Below are 23,224 nucleotides of genomic sequence, written 5' to 3'. Positions count from 1 at the left end.
TGCTAAATCAGATGGTTGAATTTCAATGAGGAAAGAAAAGAAAAATAAATTTCGTTGACCTTATATTACTGTTCCCTTCACCCTCCCTGGTTCTCAGCTCTATGTAGTAAATAAATAAATAAATACATACAGCTAAGAAAAATACACAGATGGACAATGCAAAGATGTTGGAATGAGACCCAAAGTGGTCTTCTTTCCAGGGGTAAATTAGAATAAGTTTATTTTCATTAAGCAGGAACAGATCAATATTTCATTATTAACATGGTGACAATTGCATGTTAATAAGAAGTCATTGTTTTTCAAGCATCTAACTGCCAAGCCCACTGGATTAATGGCTTCCCTCATCTAGTGGAGTCTCTTTACATTTCCTCTCTTGTTATGTGGCCACTTGAGCAGATGTGCATGTGCGCGTGTGTGTGTGTGTGTGTGTCAAAGTATTGACCTTTTGCTAGGCAGGATTAGGAAACACCTACTAATGTTTCCTTCAGGAAGCAAGGGATTTTGCTAACCTGTTTCCCCTTAGGTTTCTCTTCCCCAGAATGTTCCCCATCAACTTGTTTGTCACTGGGATTTAGATAATGATCCTGTCTGGCGGACGGTAGTTTTACAGATAGAAGTAAAACCTTTTTTTTTTTTTCCCTTCAGGAAGGAAGATAATCAGATAAATCATTAATTAAAGGGGCTGCATATGGGACAGATGGAATTCTACCCATGTGGCTGCCTCCTCCAACAGTTGAGGGGTAAAAAGCACCATAAATCACTCATGGTCTAGCAGCCTTCAATAGGGACCGTCTTGCCCCTTCCAAGTGATGATAAACAACATATACTCCCAGAGCACCCCATTAGGTATTCCAGAGTAGGTGAACTATGAGATAATGCATTTATCCTTCTTGGGAAGGGACCTCCTCATGTTTCACGTGGCGCAGAGAAAGCATACCCAATTGATGACGACTAATGAGGATTAATGCATTATTCCGCAGAGGATTATGGGCTCTTTCCTTTTGTGCAGTAGTTAAATAATAACAAAGTGAAATAAAATGGCTCCTGATGCTTCCCTGAGCAGTAAATCTGACACCACACACACTTGCTTTGCTTTTCGCTTCCCTTCCTTTCCTTTTTGTTCTTTTACTTTTTTTTTTTTTGAGGGCTCTTAGTTATTCATCTTCTAAAGCCATTTGGCATAGGCGTGGCCTCTCAGCTCTTTCTGGGAACAAGAACAGGAAATCTTCCCTAGACTCCTTTGCAAAGTCAAAATTAAGTTGCTGGGTACTAAAATCCAAAAATAAAAATGACAAATGACAAAAAAAAAAAAAAAGACAAATTTTCCAAGTATAAAATGCCATGTGGGTGTCTTACAGGACTTACCAACCGTAGTATAATCTAATTTTGTGTTCATGAAATTTCATATTTATTCATTCAATAATTATTTATTAAGTGCCAGAGGTTTTTTTGCGTCCACTTCATGCAAATGAGATTGATACGATTTAAATAATCAGACAAATTGCCAACTGTGGTAAGAGCCCTGGAAGGTGGGGACTCTGGGAGAAGACAGAGGAATTAGGCTTGGTCTGGATGTTCAGGACAGTTCTGTGGCAAAAGTTAGTGCTCACCCCGAGAACAAAGGTCCCAAGTGTGGTAGTGAATAAGGAGAGGGAGGCAATTCAGGAAAAATGAATTCCTTGTCAAAAAAAAAAAAAGATAAAGTCCTAAAGTTGGAAGAGGCATGACAATTCAAGAAACCGACGGAAGGCTCATGAGTCTGGGGTACAAAAGAATGAGGGGGCAATGACAGAAATTAGGACTGGAAAGATAGACAGGAGTCAGGCTTTGTAGGGCCTCGTAGGCGATGGTAATATGCTGGATTTTACCTGATTTTACCAGTGTTGGGGGTTGAACTGTGTCTTCCCCCCAAAGATACTGGAGTCCTCATCCTGGTGCCCATGAATGTGACCTTATTTGGAAATAGAGTCTTTGCAGATGTAACGAAGTCAAGATGAAGTTCATTAGGGTGGGCGCTCATCCGATAGGACTAGTGTCCTTATAACACGAAGGAAATTTGGACACAGACACAAAGAGAGAAGATGCCGTGTGACAACACTCACATGAGGGAGGATGCCAGGTGACAGAGGAAGCAGAGACCGACGTGACATGTCCAAGGTGCCAGCCAAGGGCTGTCGGCCCCAACCGGGGCCTCGGAAGAGGCAAGGAACAATCCTCTCTGAGAGACTTGAGTGAGGGAACGTGGCTCTGCCGACACCTTGATTTTGGACTTCTGGCCTCTAGAACTACGAGACAGTGCACTTGGCTGTTGGAAGCCACCCCATTCACGGTACTTGGTTCCAGCAGCCCTGGGAAACTTAACAGCACCAGGAAGCCAATGAAGACTGACTTTCTTTCTCTCTCTCTTTCTTTCTTTTTTCTTTTTTTTGCCACTGAAGAATTTTAAGTCCAGGAAGGAGTTTTAAAGGAGGAGCTGATATGTCACATTTTCAAAAGATCCACTCAGCTGCAAACGAATGTGACAGAATTGGAGGGGGGTCAGAGATGGCCCAGGGATGCGTACTGGAAGGTTCTGAAAGCAGCCCTGGGGAGTTACTGGGGGTCAGGGAGTGGGGAGCTGGCATGGATGTTTGCCCCATGTGTACTCTTGGCAGGAAGGATAATGTGGAGGGCTGAAAAGAGTGTACTTTTCAGCGGCACTCCTCAGACTCGGGCACGTGTATTTATATTCTACACAAAGATGTAATCTGCAGACCCCAACTGAAGCCCTCGAGTGATGTTAGAATTATTTTACCATTTCACACATTGAGTTGTTTTTCTCTGAATTATAATTGGTTTTTACATAATGAAAAGCCTGCTGAAGAATGACAAAGCATAAAGAATTACTTCTCACCTCCTCTAAGACTGGTAGTGGAATAGGATGGGATTGAAAAAAAAAAAATCAGTTGGTTCAATTGGGAATAGTCCACGATTCAAGAGACAGTCGAATCTGGACTCATCAGCCCCATATCCCCATGAGGCAAGCAATCGACGTTGTCATAAATGGACCAAAGCAATTCACAGATCCTCATCCACAAGTTTAGATTGTGGCAAAATAATAGTGGAACACTCCTTCAGGAAGTTTCAGTGGTGGGTAATGTTTTTAAACATTATTGCTGGATACCATCTTTGAGATAGGAGCAGCCCTCGTGGGACCTCTTTTGCTGTCCCCTCAGCTCCATTCTGGAACAGGCAGTCCTTGTCCCAGAGGAGGTATCATGGACTATAAAGCAGAAATCAAGGAACCCAAGTCTTGGTTTGGGGATTTCAAAAGCAAATAGCCTAGCATTTAAAAAAAAAAAAAAAAAGCTTCAGGAGAACAAAATGTGATGGGCCAGAGGTTCATTTCACCTCTATTCCCCACTTCCCTTTATCTGAAAGATAAGGATCCCTGGGCCCTGATGGGAAGAGAGATGGGAGGAGAAATCCTATACAGCTAGAGGCTGGAGCATAAGAAAGACAGTGCTCTGCCTCCCAGCTGCTATTTGCGGAGCTGAACCCTTGGCCACTGGGTGGGTGGGGTGGGGCAGAGTGAGAAGCAGCATGCAAATTAATATTTCCAATGAGCTTGGGGATTCAAGAGCAGAACAGTCTTTTTTTCCAATGCCTTCTGGAGAAACTCCACCTCCCCCAGCCCACACACCATGTTGCGGGGGCAGAAGACTAGAACGCTGTAACTAAGCAAGGGGGGCTGAAACATCACTAGAAAAGTACTAGTGGTTCCATTCTGGCCTTTAATCAGAGATCAGAAGGGAAACTGCACATCCCTGTAGAAGTCAGTGTGGACACAAAGTCATAATGGAGGGCCACATATGAGCTTCAAAGTTTTGGACATCTATAAGCCCCTTGGAGATGGGACACAATCCCAGAGGGCTGAGTTGGCCCAGATCCCCCAATTTGACTCTGATTAAATGGATGTCATCTGATGGCATAAGTGTGTATAATAAGAATTTAATTCAGTAGTAGATAAAGATAAGTTTTTTGTGAATGGGCTTGAGACTTCTATGTTTATGTCTACTGCATAGGGCTCCTCCTCATGATAGCATTTGTTGGGAATAATATACGTGCCCATGCATGCAACTGCAAGACATCCATGCCCCCTTCCAAAATTGCCTGTACTTTAAGCTGCTTTCCTGGGGTGGGAATGGGCCATGCTCAACCATCTCTGATGTCTCTGGGGCCCAGACAGTATCTCTATTCAGCCACACATCTTGTTCTTAAGAATACATTGTTTTGCAACATCTCTGAAATTGAGATTCCTTGGGATTTGAATATGGCATTTCTTATCCTGTTTTTTTTTTTTTGCCTTCTACTTGTACTAGTTAATGCTTTTTAAACTCCTTATCTTTTTTTTTTTTTTTGTCCCTTCTGTGGCTCTTCAAAGTCAGAGGAAAAGACATCATGCTCCCTTTTGAAAGATGAGATGACCAAACTCAGAAAGGTTTAGTAACATGTCCCAAGTCACGGAGCATAAAATAATCATCATCATAACAGTAACCATCACAACAAAACCTCACAATCCTAACAATCAGAGTCAATACTTTTTGATTTCTTGTTACCTGTCTTCCAGCAGCTCTTCCTGCATTATCATGATGTGTCAGCAACTCCCTTAAGAAGGTCTCATTCTTATCACCGAAGTGCAGATAAGACAACTGAGGCACAGCAGGGTGGGGAGGGTGGTGGTTCAGGGCACTGACAAGGATCCCATAAATGAGGTCCTGTCATACAGCACATGCAACTTACATAATGATTCTTGAGCTTCACCCTCAAGGAAGATGCCATCCACTGTTTCATTTAATCCTCAAAACATCAGATAAATCCATTAGCATGTATTAAGGTTGGAGAGGCTTATTATTACAACCAAAGAGAGTAAACCCTGCAGGCAAGCAGGAACACTCCAGAAGCCCCACCATCCGCCCTTCACACAGGGGACTGGATCATCTCTTAAAGGCAGGATGATTCAAAAGTCCAGACATCTGCATACAGACTGGTTTTTTTCGTTCTTCCTCTGCCACAGAAGTGCTCAAACTTTAGTAGGGCATAAAAAGGAGGAGAGAAGGCTGTACACAATTCCGTGTATGTGTGTTTGTACGTGTGCCTTGACTGATAATGAATTTTGATCTCCTGATGGCAGAGGGGCTCAAACATTTTTAAAGTCAGTAATAGGAAAAAAAAAAACAAAAAATAAAAGGTTTAAGGAAGATTTAGGGGGAATTTCAAGGATATATATATTTTTAAAGATTTTTATTTATTTATTGAGAGAGAGAGAAAGAATGATAGAGAGAGAGCATGAGAGGGAGGAGGGCCAGAGGGAGAAGCCGACTCCCTGCTGAGCAGGGAGCCTGTTGCGGGACTCGATCCCGGGACTCCAGGATCATGACCTGAGCCAAAGGCAGTCGCTTAACCAACTGAGCCACCCAGGCACCCTCAAAGATAATTTTGACTCTTTGTGACTCTGCCCTGATGGTCGGACTTCAGAACCTAACCCTTACATAAAAGCTACTTCAGAGAATACAGGGTGTTAAGACTCGGTGCCCTGTGTGTCTGACTCCAAAGCCCTTATTTACTGTTTGGCCTTCCCAGCCAGGGCTGGAGATCACCCATCCCTTCTTCTAATATGTCAGTTTCCCCCCCATTCTAATCCAGTCCAGCATAGAGTTAAAGCGTAAATAGATAAACGGCTGGGTCATAAATACTTGTTGACTATCTTGCTGATTGACCAAAAATAACACTGATTCAATCCCATCTGAAATTTTTATTTTAAATGCCTCAAATAACCCTCAATCTTGCCAGCTTTTAAGAGCCAAGTGCCTGCCATGTGGATATAGTAATTTGCTGTATCCCTATTGAGAAACATAACTTGAGGCTTCCGGTTGTAATATGCAACCGCACAAACAGAATGTCAATTTCCTACCGAGTTCATATGGGTCTATTTCAGACTACTATTGAATATATATGCTGTTTGCTAACACTCACCTGTAAATTTGTGTTTATTCTCCCTTCCTTGAGCTCTAAGTGCAATCTATGTTAATTTCCCCCCTTGCCAAATATTCAGTTGCTGACAAACACACATTCAAATTTTCCTGCATATTCATGCCTGTGATTTTGTGCTCAGATTGAGTTCCTGGATAAATCAGTTTTGATTTTTTGCATACACACATGCATGAGCATGCACACACACATACATACACCTGCCCCCCCCCCCGCCCTCCCCCCCGCCAATTTCCATTAACCTAGAATTGCTGGCAGGAGTTTAAGAAAAGATGGGAAGTATGCCTTGAAATAACACATTAACATCCAGCACCCCTGCTTTAGTAATTGGAACTACATTGTGAAGTCCCATCTTCTGTAAGGGTTGAGTCTGAGAAGTAGTAATATGTGTGTAGTTTACAAACCTACCCCTGAAATCTTTAAATTGTTCATAAATTATGTTATACTCGGTTTCATGAATACAGTTGAACCTTGAATAATGTGGTGAGGGACACCGACTCCCTGCACAATCTAAATCAGCCGATAATTTTTGACTCACCAAAAACTTAGCTACTAATAGCCTACTGTTGACCAGAAGCCTTATCAATAACACAGTTGATTAACACATATTTTGTATGTTATATGTATTATATACTGTATTCTTAAAGGAAAGTAAGCTAAAGAAAAGAAAATGTTATTATGAAAATAATGAGGAAGAGAAAATGCATCTACAGTACTGTCCTGTATTTATAGGAAAAAATCCATAAGTGAACCCGCACAATTCAGACCCATGTTGCTCAAGGGTCAGCTGTATAGCTCTGTGGAATGGCATTTGTTAAAAATGTATACTATCTACAGTAATGTGCATATGTAAGATATACGCAGAACAGAGTTCTAGAGTATTTTACGGTATTTAAAATGTTTTGTCAAGTGCATAGAGCTGTAAACATTTAACTTAAATGTGTGTATGTTATAAATCCCAGTATTTTGAACTAATATTGCCACAAAATAATTATTAGGATGGATATATGCACTTTTATTATTTCCTTTCTGAGTTTGTGTTATCCTGGGATTTTCTCTAGCTTACTGTTTTGTGCTCAAGGACCTTATATACTACCATTTTTAGTGATTATCTCCTATGTTTATATGGCACTTGATGATTTGCCAAGCAATTTTCTGTAGATTATTTTATCCTGATGATGGCCCTGTGGGGAAGACACTATTAATTTCCATTTTACAGATGAGCTGACAAAATCAGAGAGGTTAACTGACAATGTGGCTTAGTTGAGAATTAAAAACAGCTTGGAAGAGTCCACATTCCTGCTCTCTCCCTTGAACCACAGCTGCTTCCTGGCACAGTTCAAAAACTCATCTCTCCTTAGAGGTCTCTTAGAAAATATATGGTCTACATTAGAAAAAAAACCCAAAAAACAGCTTTGCTAATTTCTGCTTATGTGTTTTTAATTTCAGCTCAAAGTAATATATTTTTTAAAAAATACTTATATATTTAAAGAGGGATAGAAAAATGATGTACTATAAAAAAAAGTTGGGCATTGAACTTAAAGACTGTTAACCTCTGTTTCAAGGGAACCATCTCGTCAAAGTTTGGGGTGAGTAAGTAAAACACATTTGTGGATTTCAAAATGGAATTTAAGTTTAACTCATACAAAAACAAACAAACAAAAGCATCTCTTTCTGTTGCCAGATCCAGCAAATCAAGCCATTTGGAGAACATCTCACTGAGAACCCTAGAGTCCTTCTAGAACCTTCCAAGATGCTGTTTGTTTTACACTGAGTCCACAAAAGGAGCACAGCAAAAACGAGTACAACCTATCAGTAGAAGAAGGTCTAAGATTGGCAACACATTAACAAAAGTGGTCAACAAAGCTAACCTTCTCAACAGCTCTTCCAAATATTCCATGATCTGCTGCCTGGACTCACCATTTGGAGGATTAAGGAAGTCAGACTAGATGTGTAATGCTGCATTCTTAATTCCATTAACTTTTCCCTCACATCTCCTAGGCGCCTCTGCTAGAATGATTCAGGGTATCCTTTGCAAACCTCTCAGGCAGGAGTTCAGGTAGAGATTGACTCAGTTCAGTGCATGTATCTGGAGCCCACGTTATGGGCTCCCTCTCTTTGATGTGGGTGCTGTCTGCTTAGTGCCGACCCCTCTGAAAGGAGAGTGAGACCTCCTCCACATGCTTGAAAAGAAGTGAAGATTTAAGTTCCCCAATGTTAACGCTCTCCTTTCCACTTCTGGTTTTCATCGTCTGAAGATCCAAAAAAAAAAGGTTCACGATTGCAGTTAGTCACTTACTTATTAACTCATTCACACATGTTTTTCACATTTCTGCAGTATTAATTTTGTGCTTTACATGAAGAAAGGAAAGGAAAGTTCTTGTGTGGGCCAGTAAGGGACAGACAGTTGAGTTGAGGAGACAGATAAGAAAAGAAGCCACCTGTGTATGCAAACAACCATGGGTGGAGACATGGGATGACCTTGTCAAACAATACCCAACCTTGACCAGGAAGACCAGGAAAGACCTCAGAGGAAGAGAGATCACTCTGAATCCTAAGTGCAGCTCAGACATGGAGAAAAAGTTTCCATTGATTTCCATGTGTTTGGGGTCTTGATGGGAGTGTTATTACTTATAAAGGACACTTTTGTGTATAGGAAAGGTATTTCAATATTTCTTACTCAGTTTTATGAAATACTATCTTGAAACATTTCTGTCCTTCTCTTTTGGATATTATTTAGCTAATCTGTTTTTTACTGCATAGAGGATAATTTGGGGTTTCCCAAACGTAGAAGACTGATTGCCAAGCTCTGGGCTTAAGCTCCAACTTTACATTTTTGAGTGATGGAAATTCAGTCTACTTTCAGTTATTTGACTTAACATAACTCTTGCTGCTAATACCCAGGTCCTGCCAAGCACCATGTAGAAAGGCATCTTCAGGAAAGAAACAGGGAAATTGGGAGGACTCAACTTTTTTTTTTTTTTTAAGATTTTATTTATTTATTTGACAGAGAGAGAGAGAGAGAGCACAAGCAGGGTGAGTGTGAGAGGGAGAAGCGGGCTTCCAGCTGAGCAGGAAGCCCAAAGCAGGGCTCGATCCCAGGACGCTGGGATCATGACCTGAGCCAAAAGCAGACGCTTAACCGACTGAGCCACCCAGCCACCCCAGGACTCAACTCTTTAAAGAAATAACTTTCGACGACGGTTTGGATAGAATGAGCAACTGTGGGGCTGTTTTACATATTAGTAGCAAAGCATTTCCAATCTAAGTAGCAGGGTAACATCTCTCGAAAAATCAAAGTTATATACCATAGACCCTTTGACATTTGTAAGAGATATATTCTGCAGCCTTCAAAACCCCCTAAATTTATGAAGCCACCAAAGCATATATTTTCCCTCATAAAATGCAGTGAGGTGTATCTGAAAAATTTAAGTGACTTCTTTAAGTTCTTAATAGCTGTATAAATAGAGAACCAAAAGGCATTTATAAAGTTGGTCACCTGTTTCGAGTGCATTGTTTTATCACAGCAATGGCCAGCAGAGAGGATGCTGTCAACAGAGAAACTGGAAATTCATGCTGTGCTGTAGCTCTGAGCAGCTCACTAGTAAAATTACATACTCCTACATCTAAATGTCACCCTGCACAAGGCAAAGTCCTAGCTCAGCAGATGGCCAACATGCTCCATGCCATGAGCTCTTGGTTATCTCCCCGGTAGACAAAGGCGTAATGCTACGTCTGCGGACATCATGAAGTTGGGGTACTGTTAAATGGCTAGTAGTCAAAACAAAAGCCTTGAACGACTGGGTATTCCAAAAGGATGCAGCTTCAGTGTTGAGCTTTGGCAAATCTTCTCGAGTGGGAGGAGAGACAGTTACTTTACCTCTTCTTAAGTGTGCGTGAGCAGGAAGAGGGATAGCATGTTGAAGTCAACGAGAATGTGAAACTGGGGATGGAGACAAGCTCCAGAAGTCTTCACTGGCCTCACAATAAATCTCAAAGCTCCAGGAGGGCATTTCGTCAATTAATAACCTTTAATTAATCCCACTACAATATTTTTATAACATTCTCCCTGAAACTGGATATGCATGCAGTGGAAATGACAGCTTGTGTCCCAGTCAGAAAACATCACGGGCACATTTTGTCATCTGTAAGACCCTGTCATCAATATAGATTTCCATTTTTGTAAATCATCTTTTATTTGGGGAAGGAGGGAGGTATTGATTTTTTCCCAGTCTTTTCTCGGAATGCTAACCTTGTTTAAGTTCTTCATTTCCTCTGCCTGAAGCACCATGTTGCAATAGAATTAAATGCATAGTAAAATGGCCATGTGAGAAAGGTTTATGCATTATGTTAAAACCTGCTCCCTTGATAAATGGAGCCATTAGGGTCTGGAATTCACTGCATTAGTCTACTTAGCTCAATCCAACAACATGCCTTAAAAGTCTCACAAATTTGTTCAAATGCTAATGAGCTGCACCACCAAACCTCATCTGTTGTAGAAGGATCTAATATTTCCAGGGGTTTAATGCATTTAAGAGCTACCCACGGACTCACTTTACCTGACTTGGCAATTCGAGACTACTCAGATTTATAGACAGGGAAAAAATGTATACATTTCATTGTGTGGCAGCTTCTGAAAATGCACTCAATGAGCCTTAATAAAAATCACTTTTGTTTAGCGTCAGTTTATCCTCATCAACTGTCAGGATATGACGTGGAGAAAGATCGCTTCCAAAAGGTCATATATATGTATTTTTTCCAAATAAACTGGTTAAATGTAATAACACCCAAGTCATCTCAAAGACAAAAGGCAGCCTTACTGGTCATGTTTCTCCAGGCCAGATATGAATCTTTGCATCTGTACAGAGCTTCTAGAAAGGGAAACTGCCAAAGTAAATGCTCGCTTTAGACTTTTGTCACCTGGTCAGGTCTACTTCTGTGGAAAGAAAAATAAACTAAAGAAACTCATCTTCCTTTAATAAGCCATTGTTGAGCACATACAATGTGCTAGGTGGTAAATGTGCTTCTCTCTCCAACTGTCTTTTGAATGACACCGGGCCCATTTTTAGGACAACTGTCACAGCCACCTTCTAGTGCATGTGACCTGTGTCATCAGATGAGGCCCCGTGCTTGGAAAGACCCCACAGTTGGCTTAATGCTCTGCCGTTGCCTTCTTGAAATTCTGGAAGGGACCCCACAAATTATATAGCCTGTCACGACTTCAGGTGAATTAGTTTGGGGGGTAAGTAAGTTTATCAAGCCTAGCTGGGGGGAAATTGGCTGTAAGTTCTCATCCTTCAAGACTCATCTAAGACATTGCCTCCTTTAGGGAGGTCTTTCCTGGTGCCCTTTCCCCACTCCCATTTCTCTCTGTTCCCCTCAAGTCTTGCTTTACCCCTGCCCTGCCCCACAAATGGGTCTTCTCCTAGTCTCCTACTTGCTTACCTGCCTCACACACCTGCTGGACTCTAGAGTCCCTTTGAATAAGAACCACACCTCTTGTGTTGACCATTGTATCTGAGAGAGTCCAGGGCTGTTTTATACATTAGGAATTTGAGGCAGAGTGCATTGAGTGTGTCAGCTTCCCAAGGGCCTCTGAAAAATTCCAGGGCTTTCAAATCCTTGGAGATCTAACCAAACATGCATTGGTTGAAACAGAAAAATAAAACTTAAAGTTGCAATCAATGATAATTCCAAAAGCAAATGAATTGCTATTGTATTCTCTAAAAAAAATCATACTTAACATGGCAAGCAAGTACATTTTACCAGGCTTATTTCTATATGGTGTGGGGCCTTCCAAAGTAAGGTTGTAGAACTCTTGGGAATTTGTAAGTTTAATTTTTGTCTTACGTAACTGCCAGCACAATGCCAAGGACCTGGTGCTTACTCAAGACTCAGTTCAGGTCAAACACAAATTGGGTAACAAAAAGAAATATAAAGATGGGTATGAGATGGTCCTGCTTTCGAGAAAGAGGACAGAAAAGGCTAATAGACAAGGAGCCATTAAATAAATCCTTGCATGCAAGAGATCCTAAGCAGTGAAGGTCAGGCCCATGAGAGAGAGGAATGGACGAAAGTAGTTCTGAAGTATGTCAAGGTGAAGGGAGACATGGGATTAAGTGGACTGTGGACATTTATATCCAGCAAGTAAAATGCATGGGGTGACAAGGACATGGGATGGTAACCAATGGCTGGGTACATGCTGGGGTTTGCATAGGTGGAATGGGACAAGGTGACATAATTAAGCAGAAAAGAACAAAGACATCTTTCTTTATGTAAGTTGGAGACTCTAGAAAAAGAAACTCATTCATTTGGTTAAATAGGGTTAATCCACAATGTTTGATAGCTTAAAAATAAGTTGAGTGCATAGCCTTTCTTTACTTGGCAAAGAAGAGTTAGCTCTTGTTAGTGGCACTGGCATAGGATGAAGTACACATACCATCATGACGCCATGATGGTTTCTATTGGTTTCACATCTTGGCTTTTCCTCATTAAGTACAAGAGACAGCATTACAGAATATAATACTTAGGACTCATCTTGGTGTATTTGGTTTGTCCAGTTTACTCAACCAAAACCAAAAAAATTTACATGTTTCCCCCCTAGTTGTACTGAAAAGCGCACCTGTGTATCAAAGCTCAGCGAGCCTTCTCTGCATTAATAGAAAGGCTAAAGTATAGAATTTATTAAATTTACTCAACCAAAATATATTGTGTACTTACTATGTTCTAGGTACAAGGAAAAATAACCCCTAGGAAACTTATATTCTAATAGTACAAGTCAAAAACAAACAAGCAACACAAAAATAAGTAATTTCAGATATTAATCATTATGTGAAGGAGATAAGACAGGGCCATGGGCAAGTCTCAGGGGTTGGCAAACATTTTCTATAAAGGGCCAGATTTTGGGATTTCCAGGCCAAACAGTCTCTGTTGCAACTATTCAAGTCTCCAGGTATAATGGAAAGGCAGCCATAGACAACATGTAAACAAATGAGTATGGCTGTGTGCCAATAAAACTTTATTTATAAAACAAGCAGCAGGCTAGATTTGGCCCACAGGTTGTCATTTATTGTCCCCTGGGGTAGAGAGCTGGGGGTTGGTTAAAGAACTAAGATGTTCTGGAAAGGTTTTCTAAGGAGGTAACATGTTAGTTGAGATCTCAACGATGAGAAGAGTCCAGGTATGCAAATATGTAGAGAGAAAGCATTGGAGGCAGTGGAGAAAATGGATGCAAACATTCAAGGTGTGGAGGAGTAAAAGGAGGGACAGTTTTAAGACCTCTAAGTACTTTAAATCATCCAAAGTTCATGCAAAGGAAACTCCAACATCTGGACTACAAAAATGTGCCCAGAAATAGAAAACCCCACATCATATTTTGAAGCTTTCTTTTCTTTTAATAAGGATTTGGAACACCTTGTTTGAATTATTGCAAATTTCAGTGGATTGTCTTTGGCGTCCTGGCACGGTGAGATGTAATTTCACCTTGAGCCCTGTGTTCTAACTCTACACCTGGATTGGGCTACTTTGGACACCATTAATCAAGAGCTGAACTTAGAAGAAACTCAGACTTATGTACAATGCACATTAGCACTCGATGAATACTAGCTAAATGATTTAAAAAATTTTAAAAACCTAAGTGGATAATTTCATTGTATAAGCTCTGGAAGACAATGGTGCAGATCGATGGCCCACCTGTTCATTTAGCTTTTCCATCATAAGTAACAAGGGCTGGACACTGGGCCCACAGATCAAATTTGGCCTTCTGATTAGCTTTGTTTGGTTAGTTGTCAACATCTGGAAATCAGGTTTGACGTGAAAAATCTGAATGTCTGGCTTCACTTGAGGGAACTGGCCACACTGGGCCCCAGAATCCCCACCTGGCAATTGTCTGGAGCTCAGCAAAACCTCTTCCTCTACACTGGTATGAACTGTCCACCTTGCCCTAGTGCCTATCTGGCTTGCTGCTTTGGTGATGCATGGAACTTTTAAACCCTTTTATTTTCCTTTTTTAAAAAAATTTAAATTCAATTAATTAACATACAGTGTATTATAGTTTCAGAGGTAGAGTTCAGTGATTCATCAGTCTTATATAATACCCAGTGCTCATCACATCACATGTCCTCCTTAATGTCCATCACCTAGTTACCCCTCCCCTCGCCCCCCTCTTTGCCTTTAAACCCTTTTTAAAAGCTCTTCCTGGGGTGCCTGTTGGCTCAGTCAGTTAAGCGGTTAAGTGATGGACTCTTGGTTTCGGCTCAGGTCATGATCTCATGGGTCGTGGAATGGAGCCCCACGTGGGGCTCCATGCTCAGCAAGGAGTCTGCTTGAGCCTCTCTCCCTCTGCCCCTCCCCCCAACTCATGTGCTCCTGCCCTCTCTCTCACTCTCTAAAATAAATAAGTAAATAAATCTTAAAAAAAATAAAAGCTCTTCTTTAAGAGAAACAATACAGAATTATGAATATACATGTTTGCAGAATCTCCAATACTGCAGGAGAAAGTACAAATAAAAAATGGCCATAGCCCATGAGCACAAAACTCCTGAGATGCATCCAGGGCCATCTAGCACCCAACATAAAGGAAAGTATGATGGAGGAGGATGTCAGAGAGAAAAACTACAGCCCTATTAACCAATTAAAGTTAAATATCCTACTTTTGCAAATTTCATGAAAATACACAATCAGTAAGTAAAGGTCAAAGCCCCACCTAGGGCCGTTGCAAGAGCCCATCTATCTCTCTCGGCTGGTTTTCCTTTTTGATTTTTTTTTTTTTTTTTACTACCTGTCTGGACTCCGTGGGCGTATGAGTTTTCAAACCCTTCAAACCGAAGGATTTCTAAGTTCCCTGACATTTTAAAGTTCTGTAGATTTGCTTTTGTTCACACTCTGTAATGTTTTCTTAAAAGACTCATAGCCCGAGCTACCTTCCTTCCCTTTAGTCTTAGAATAATCTGCTAAATGAGCTTGACAATGGATAGAATGTGTGGATTTCTTTCAGTTGCTTGTGAGCAATCTAACACATCCAAACTGCCAAGCATCAATTGAAAACTGAAGAATTCAGCCATTATCCTAAACAAGTGACAGGCAAATTCTTACACCACGCCGATGATCAAACAAATGACAAGTTTCTCTACTTTCTTTGTAACAAAGTTGGACAGCAACTGCATATATGTGAAATATGAGTGAGAAGGGGGAAGTTTGTCAGGTTGCTCAAATAATGAGATAGGTGCTCCCCGCCAACCCGGCGGAGCTTTCAAACAGATGCTGGGCACCTCGTGACAAGTCTTCCCTCGGGTCACTCCGGATCCGACCTCGGTCTCTTTTCAATGTCCAGTGCAAGGGGATGTGTTGTCCCAAACCCCTAAGGACCTTTTAACCTGGCATTCGATAACATCAAAATGTGGATACATGGCCAAGAAGTATGCTGCACAAAGCACTCTGAGTTCAGCGAGGGCTCAGTTGTGAATTAGAGTATCTTCATCTTCAAACAGCTTATGAGTCCTGGACAGCAGCCACACAGGGCAAATGCAGTGGCTTCCGCTGACCCTGGAGTCAGAGACTTGTCACTAACACGGAAATTCATAAAAGCCTGAGCAGACTTTTACTTTGGCATAGATCCTTGCATCGAAGGATAATTCCTGCATTAGCAGATAGTTCAGAAATGTTTTATGTATGTGCTATTGCCAAAGAGTCTTTTAAAATTTCCTTTCTCATACTATAATCGGTTGTTACCCCTCCTTTTGATTTCCCTAAAGAGCACAAATCTATTCTATTAGAAATAGAGAAGAAAAAAGAATACGTGTGTGTGTGTTTGTGTGTGTATACACATATATGCATATACATATTGCTTTTAAGCGTAATGGAAGAAGTTTTCTTTTCTTTTTTTTTTTTTTTTAATTTGGAGGGAACAAGACCAGGGGTGAATCTGCCGTCAACCACCGAGACAGATTCTCTGAACTACATTTTTATGGAGGGCCTGGCTTGCCCCTGGTAGAGAAAAGGGAAATTCTAAATGTGACAGGCTAAATATTTGCAGAGTCACAAGGCAAGAAACCAGTAATGGGCATGGTGAATACCAACCAATTGTCCACTGACTAATGGACAAACAGATGAATAAACAAAATGTGTCACATCCATAGAATGGGATACTATTTGGCGGTAAAAAGGAATAAAGTCCTGACACATGCCACAGCATGGATGAACCTTGCAAACATTATGTTAAGCGAATGAAGCCAGAAACAAAAGACTATAAATTATATGATTCCATTTATACGAAAGGTCCAAAAGAGGCAAATCTATATGTGCAGAAAGTAGGTTAGTAGTTGCCTAGGGCTGGGGCGATGGAAGCATAGTGAGTGATTGCTAATGGTAATGAGGCTTTTTTGTTTTGTTTTGTTTTTCCCAGACATAGTAATATGTAAATATGGAAAGAATATTTCTTTAAATGTGGCACCCAGTCCAAAACCATTTTTACCAAAGTACATTCTTCAAAACACAAGTCCTATAATACGTTTCTTGTATAAAGCCTTCTGAGTTCAAAACAAGTTAGAGAACGGGATTCTCTGGTTCCCACATGGAGATTCACAGTGTGGCTCTATTAAAGGATCTGGAGTCTGCAGTAGAGGAAGATGGTAAATATTGTTTATCTGCTTCTCCGATATCTACAGACTTCATTTTATTTTAGGTGACTTCCACAAACATGCCAAGGCGCAAGGATTCTGGAAATATTGTGGTATATGCTTATGTTAAGGATAGGCAGTTCCCAAGTAGTTAACTCTTTCCTGCAAATGCTCTGAAGCTGGCGTGCAGCCCATCAAGAGCTACCATTTAAAGGGATGTGTAATGTAGTGGGGCACGTGGGTGGCTTAGTCGGTGAAGCGGCCAACTCCTGATTTTGGCTCAGGTCATGATCTCAGGGTCCTGGGATGGAGCACACATCGGGCTCCACGCTCAGTGGGGAATCTGCTTGAGGATTCTCTCTTTCCCTCTCCCTTTGCCCCTCCTCCCACTCTCTCTCAAATAAACAAATAAATCTTTAAAAACGTAAAGGGATATGTACTGGATCACCTCTGAAGATCCTAATACTCACTTCCTTCAGCTCTCTTTTCAAATGTTACTTTATCCAAGACCCCTCCTTGATAACCCATTTTATTTTATTTTATTTTTTTAAGATTTTATTTATTTATTTGAGACAGAGAGAATGAGAGACAGAGAGCATGAGAGGGAGGAGGGTCAGAGGGAGAAGCAGACTCCCTGCCAAGCAGGGAGCCCGATGCGGGACTCGATTCCGGGACTCCAGGATCGTGACCTGAGCCAAAGGCAGTCGCTCAACCAACTGAACCACCCAGGCGCCCGATAACCCATTTTAAATAGCAACCTACTCAGCCAACCCTCTCTATCCCCTGCTCTTTCATCCTTCATGTTACATGTCTCTGTGACGTGAGACATTTACTCATGGATGTCTCCCCACCTAGAATGTGGGCCCCATGAGGGCAAGGACCTTGTTGTTTCACCCCCGAATCAGGAACTCAGTAAATACTTGTTGAGTGAATGGACACCATCAAGAGAAAGCTTGGAAAACAGGGACAAACTATCAGTCTTTTATCTTTTTTTTTTTTTAAAGATTTTATTTATTTATTTGAGAGAGAGAGAATGAGAGACAGAGAGCACGAGAAGGAAGAGGGCAGAGGGAGAAGCAGACCCCCTGCCGAGCAGGGAGCCCGATGCGGGACTCGATCCCGGGACTCCAGGATCATGACCTGAGCCAAAGGCAGTCGCTTAACCAACTGAGCCACCCAAGCGCCCTATCAGTCTTTTATCAAATGACTGTAGTGTATCAGACACTTTATTTGCCAAGGGCTCACCCTGGAAAAAGAAAGGTTTCTCTCTTTGCAGACTCAGGGCTGCTCACTGGTTGGTAAAAGTGACAGTAAGGTAACAACTGCACTTAGAACAAGAAACTATAAAAAAAAAATAGCAGCTACTAATGGATCCAAATATTTCTTTTTCTGCAAGGTACTGTTCTCTGTGTGTCCCTCACTCAAGCCTTTCTTCTTCCTTTCTTCTCTCTCTCCTCCATCTCTCCTTCCTTTGTCCACTTTGAGAGACGTTTGAGCAATGTTGACGTGTAGTCCTAAGCTGAACCCCAGAGACTCAAGGATGCCTAAGATGCAATCTCTGCCTTTATGGAGGGCACTTCTGGTGAAGATAACCAAATATTTAAATGACTGAGCAAGACTCTAAAAATAAATCAAAATCAAAATCAAATGACTGAGGAGTGCAATGAGAGATAAACTGGGACTTCCTCAGTCACTAAGAATGGGATGTGCCCCAGCCTGGGGCAGGGGGTGGGAGGGAGGAAGCAATCATGAAGGGCTTCCTGGGGGAGGTGACCCCTGAGCTGAGCTTGAAGGTTGAGTAGGTGGGGGTTAACCATGAAGAGAAGAGAACCATGAAGAGAAGGCTGGAGGAACTGCCTGAGCAAGAATATGGGGGCCCAAAGAGAGCACATTGCATGAGGGGCACTAGCAAGAGTTTGCTAACAGAGCACGAAATCTGAGTCAGGATGGAGGCCTAAGAGGGCCAGGCCCCAAATGTCCCCCATCCTCCCAGTTGCTTCGTTAGCTTGACACCAAAGGCTGACATTCACAAAAGCCAGCTCTGGTTTCCCATTCGCCGGGGGTCTGGGACAGTGCTAAGTATTTTCCAAACACTCCCAATAACTTCTTGGGGTCGACCTAATTATTCTGTCCATTTCACAGGCATGGCAGTGAAGTCTCCATGACATGATGACACTTTCCAGGTCACTCAGCTGGAGAGGCACCGGGCCAGGAAGTAACCACAGTCCTACCCGCTCTCTGCACCTGCACGAATGTCCCGAAGGCACTCCAGTTCCCCACCTGGACTGATTTTGCGCCCCCAGCCCGGGGGGACAGGTGACAATGTCTGGAGACCCTTCTGGTTGTCACAACTAGGGAGGGGCTGCTGCTGGCATCTAGAGGGGAGAAGCCAGGGACCCTGCCGCACATCCTGCAGAGCGCAGGGCAGCCCCCACCACGGAGAACGACGTGGCCCCAATTGTTGAGAGTATGGAGGATGAGAGAAATGCTGCCCTAGTTTACTGGCCAGCCGAGTGAATCTCTGACCTACTTTATTGTGATGAAAAAGGTGCCGAGTTTGTTTTTATTTAGCCACCTGGTAATGCGGAAGGGAAGTTTCCAGCAGGTGGTCGGAGGGGTGCGGTGAGCAGCTCTGGGAAACCCCTCCTCGCAGAGTACGTTCCAGAAAGGGGAAGAAAGCAAGGCTTTTCTTCGGTAAGGGAAATCAATGAACTGGAAACCGTGTGCCGACTGTTTACAAAGAGCCCGACCTGGTCCTTCTCTCCCCAGACTGCGTGCTGCTGAGGTGTTGCGTGGGGCTCCGTGTGGAGAGGCTCTGAGGTCATTCTCTGGAACCTTCCCTCTGCCCACGGATGGCAAATCAAAGAGCCGCCGGTAGGTGTTGAGGGAGAGGCGGTTTTCCCAGTCCCCCCTTGATCAGAAGCAGAATAACGGCTGTGATGATGGATGGCCCGGAACGGGTGTGCTGAGGAAGGCGAGCAGGGGCAACAAGAAGGAGACTGCCAAGTCCTGGGCAGAAGATGAGAGGCGAACGCCTTCCCAGACACACCACGAAAACAATTATTCGTGATTTTGAAGAAAAGCAGTTCGGCTAAGAGTCTTTTTTTTCTTTTTTCTTTTGCTCTTCTCTCTCTCTTCTTTATAAAATAGCAGTAGGTGAAGGAATCTGGAACTTGTGAAAACAGAGATCAAAGAATGGTCGAAAGGGCCCAAAGTCAGGATGTGGGGGTCCGGGGCCGCCGTCTTTGACCTTCTCTAACCTGGGCTCCGGGTGGTGATGCTGCTGTGACAGGGCCCCTCCTCGGCACTGGTGGTGGGGGGGTTGGGGGGGGGACACAACAGGCAGCGCTGTAAGGTGGGGGGAAGGTAAGGAAGTGGGAGACTGTGCCCAGCACAGAGCAAGGCTGGTGTCTGATGGGTCTGACCCGAGATCCCCGCTCAGCCACTTACAAACCACGCGCACGCGGTCACATCACTTCTCTTCTGCCCTCATTCCCACGGCTGGTTAATGGTGATGATGATGCCCACCCCGCAGGGGTGTTTGGAGGGTCAGGGGAAAGCCATGCACATGTTTAGCACCTAACACTGCATCTGGCCCACAGTAGGCACTCAATACATGGAGCCTATTTTGATGTTGGTCCCGACGATCATTTTAATAGAAAAGACATTTCATTATGACACATTCCTATCACATCCCCAGGGGAGAAGGGTTCTTTCCATGTTCCCAAATGCTCCAGAGGTGTGGCTTGCTTGGTGGTCCTAGTGTTTAAAAAAATCCAAAATACGGGCGCCTGGGTGGCTCACTCGTTAAGCGGCTGCCTTCAGCTCAGGTCATGATCCCAGAGTCCTGGGATCAAGCCCCACATCGGGCTCCCTGCTCAGCGGGAAGCCTGCTTCTCCCTCTCCCACTCCCCCTGCTTGTGTTCCTGCTCTCGCTATCTCTCTCTGTCAAATAAATAAATAAAATCTTTAAAAAAAAATCCAAAATACTTGTGGCTTTGTTCCTATTTTCTTTTCGTTTAAGATCTCCTGATTCTTGGTCATTTGGCCCCCCAGAATAAAGACTGTGCTTCTCAGCCTTTCTGTCAGGTAGACGTGGCCGCGAGACAATGCACTAGCCGAAGAGAAGTGAGTAAAAGTAGTATGTGTGATTTCCAGTTTAGATATTTAAAGGAAGGGGCACATGCCCTCCACTTCTCCCTTTCTGGATGCCTGGAATAGGCACATGATGGCAGGTACCAGAGCAGTCATCTTGGACCGCAAGAAGGAAGCTTCATATTAAGGTGGCAGGGCAACAGATAGAAGGTCACTGGGCGCCTGACATCAAGGAGCGCCTTGCTAGCTCTCAGCCACCTACCTGCCCTTTTACCTGAGACAAACAAAATTCTATCTGACTCAGCGTGCTGTTACTCTGGGGGGGTATGAGGCATTGGGGGAAGTCTATTTTTACTGGAGTCAAATAGGTATCCAGCTTAATACATTGGGCAACACTGAAAAATCAGGAGATCTCACATATAACTTCAGAATTTTAAAATTCCTCCTGAAAACATAAGAAGCACTTGCAACACAGGACTTGTGTCTTCTCATGTCCTTCTCTACAGGGCATGTGGCATCCTACCGTATGTGCTTAGTCTTGAGATTGTCCACCCTCGGTGACTCTGCAGAGATGCTTTCTTAAAAGATTTTATTTATTTATTTGAGAGAGCATGAGAAAGCACGAGGTAGGGGAGATGCAGAAGGAGAGGGAGAAGCAGACTCTCTGCTGAGCAGGGAGCCCGACATGGGGCTCGATCCCAGGACCCTGAGATCATGACCTGAGCCGAAGGCAGACGCTTCACCGACTGAGCCACCCAGGCGCCCCTCTGCGGAGATGATTTATGGGAGAGTCCCAGTTAGGCTACCTCGTTCTTGACATGTGTTGAGGGCTGATGGGCCAGACCCTTCATGAGATACACAGTGTACGTTCTATTAGTCAATTTTCCCAACTCGGTGAGGTCAGTGTTACCACCTCCCCTTTGCAGATGAAGGCACGGAGGTTCTGTGAGGACATGGAGCTTGCTTAGGGTCAGAGCTCAGGGGCAGAGACTGTCTGATTCCAGAGCATGAGCTCCTCGCCAGGATCTTCTCTATGGCTCAAGCTGAGCCTCCAGGTGTTTTGAATCAAGCACAAACTCATTTGCAGAAATCTAAATGAATCTAAGGAGAATATTTATTGGATAATTAAGAGTCTGCTTCCTCTGCATTCACCACACAAACTTGTAGTAACTGCTTTCATTGTCTCGTTATTGGTGAATATTTTAGCTCGGGGTGATAATATCTCTATCATCACACTACATCGTTCAAAGGCAGGGCAGCCTGCAGAACAAAAATAAAACTGTCACATTCGGCCTGGGCTAGGGGGCCTTTGCTCTCTACCAGGTGCCGTGAAAGAAAAGACCCGTCCAGATGGTGACTGATGTTGGTGGCGGAGATCACAAGGCCTGTAGAGGGTTCCAGAGCATCACTTCCTGGGAAGGTTCATCAGCAGATAATGCACAGTTGGCTCACATCAGTGTTCCCTGGATGGGTTCAAGGCCAGAGCTTGTGGTTCAGTCTGTTCCCATGCTTGCCTCATAGCTTGGCTTCATGTCTCTCCCCTGCCTGCAGCCCCTTTGACAGATACACTCTCCAGATCCACGCTAAAGCATACATCGGGAATGCTTTGAAAGCTCAAGAAGGGATCTGGGGGCCCTCCTTGTGTCTTGGAATCACAGAATGTCAGTACTGGAAGGGACCTCAGAAAGCTCCTGGCCCGACCCTTTGGATTAGGAGACAGGAAACAGATACAGAGAAAGGAGGGGAGCTGGTCAATATTCATCCACCAACAGCATTTACCTGGCAACCCCATTTTCCCGTAAGTGAAAGGTAAAGGGAAGGCTGCACTTTGGAAACATGATGATGATCATGATGATGATGATGGTGGTACAGCAGTTGCATTATTTCTGTCCTAGGCACTAAATTAAGTGCCTTGCATAGGTTTTCTCATTTATTCCTCGTCACAGCCTCTGAAGTTACTACTTTATTACTATTATTCCCATATCCCTATGTACTGCTCCCATTTCCCAGGGCTACCTGCACCCATTGGACCTGAGACACAGAGAGTCAAATCAGTCAGCTGTGGTTACTCAGCCATAAAAGGGTTTCTCCCAGAATCAAAGCCAGGCTGTCTAACTCCATAGCCAAACTGTCACCACTAGACTGCACCAACTCAACTTCCTCCAAGGACCGAGCTGACCCCTCGGATGAGTGGAACAGGGCAGACAGGGTCTGCCAGCTGGCAAACAAAAGTCCCATCTAAATAGAGTCCTTGCTAACCGGTGCCTCTCCTTCCTCCCAATGATGGCCATACAGTCGTGCGGGTTCAGTGTTGCAACGTCCTGCATCTTGCAAAAGAATCCAGAAACTCAGAATAGTACACGCTTTTTACACCTTGGTGACTGTGGAAGTCATTAGAACCGTTCACAAGTTTCCCGTGTCTCTTGTCCTTTTGATGTTCACACTCCTCCACCTCTCTGAAGTTAGGTAAGGCCATGAGAGAT

At 43.3% G+C, this 23,224-nt stretch overlaps 1 protein-coding gene across 3 annotated transcripts in view; it reads right to left on the bottom strand.

The window, feature by feature from the left end:
- TSHZ2 (teashirt zinc finger homeobox 2) overlaps window positions 1–23,224 on the bottom strand; it is a 263,065-nt gene that overhangs the window by 169,654 nt on the left and 70,187 nt on the right. The window contains exon 2 of one of the 3 annotated variants that reach the window (XR_004682969.1): window positions 5,397–8,282. The exons of the other annotated variants lie outside the window; for them this stretch is intronic. The gene's annotated coding sequence lies outside the window, so the exon portion shown is untranslated. Of the gene's footprint in view, window positions 1–5,396; window positions 8,283–23,224 lie in introns of those variants that run through there. 3 annotated transcript variants of the gene reach the window in all.

The sequence above is a fragment of the Mirounga leonina genome, unplaced genomic scaffold, assembly GCF_011800145.1.
Source record: "Mirounga leonina isolate KUSES-001 unplaced genomic scaffold, KU_Mleo_1.0 Mir_195, whole genome shotgun sequence".
In the NCBI taxonomy this organism is placed as follows: domain Eukaryota; kingdom Metazoa; phylum Chordata; class Mammalia; order Carnivora; family Phocidae; genus Mirounga; species Mirounga leonina.
The sequence above is the reverse complement of the archived record's forward strand: the minus strand, read 5'-3'. Positions and strand labels throughout refer to the sequence as shown.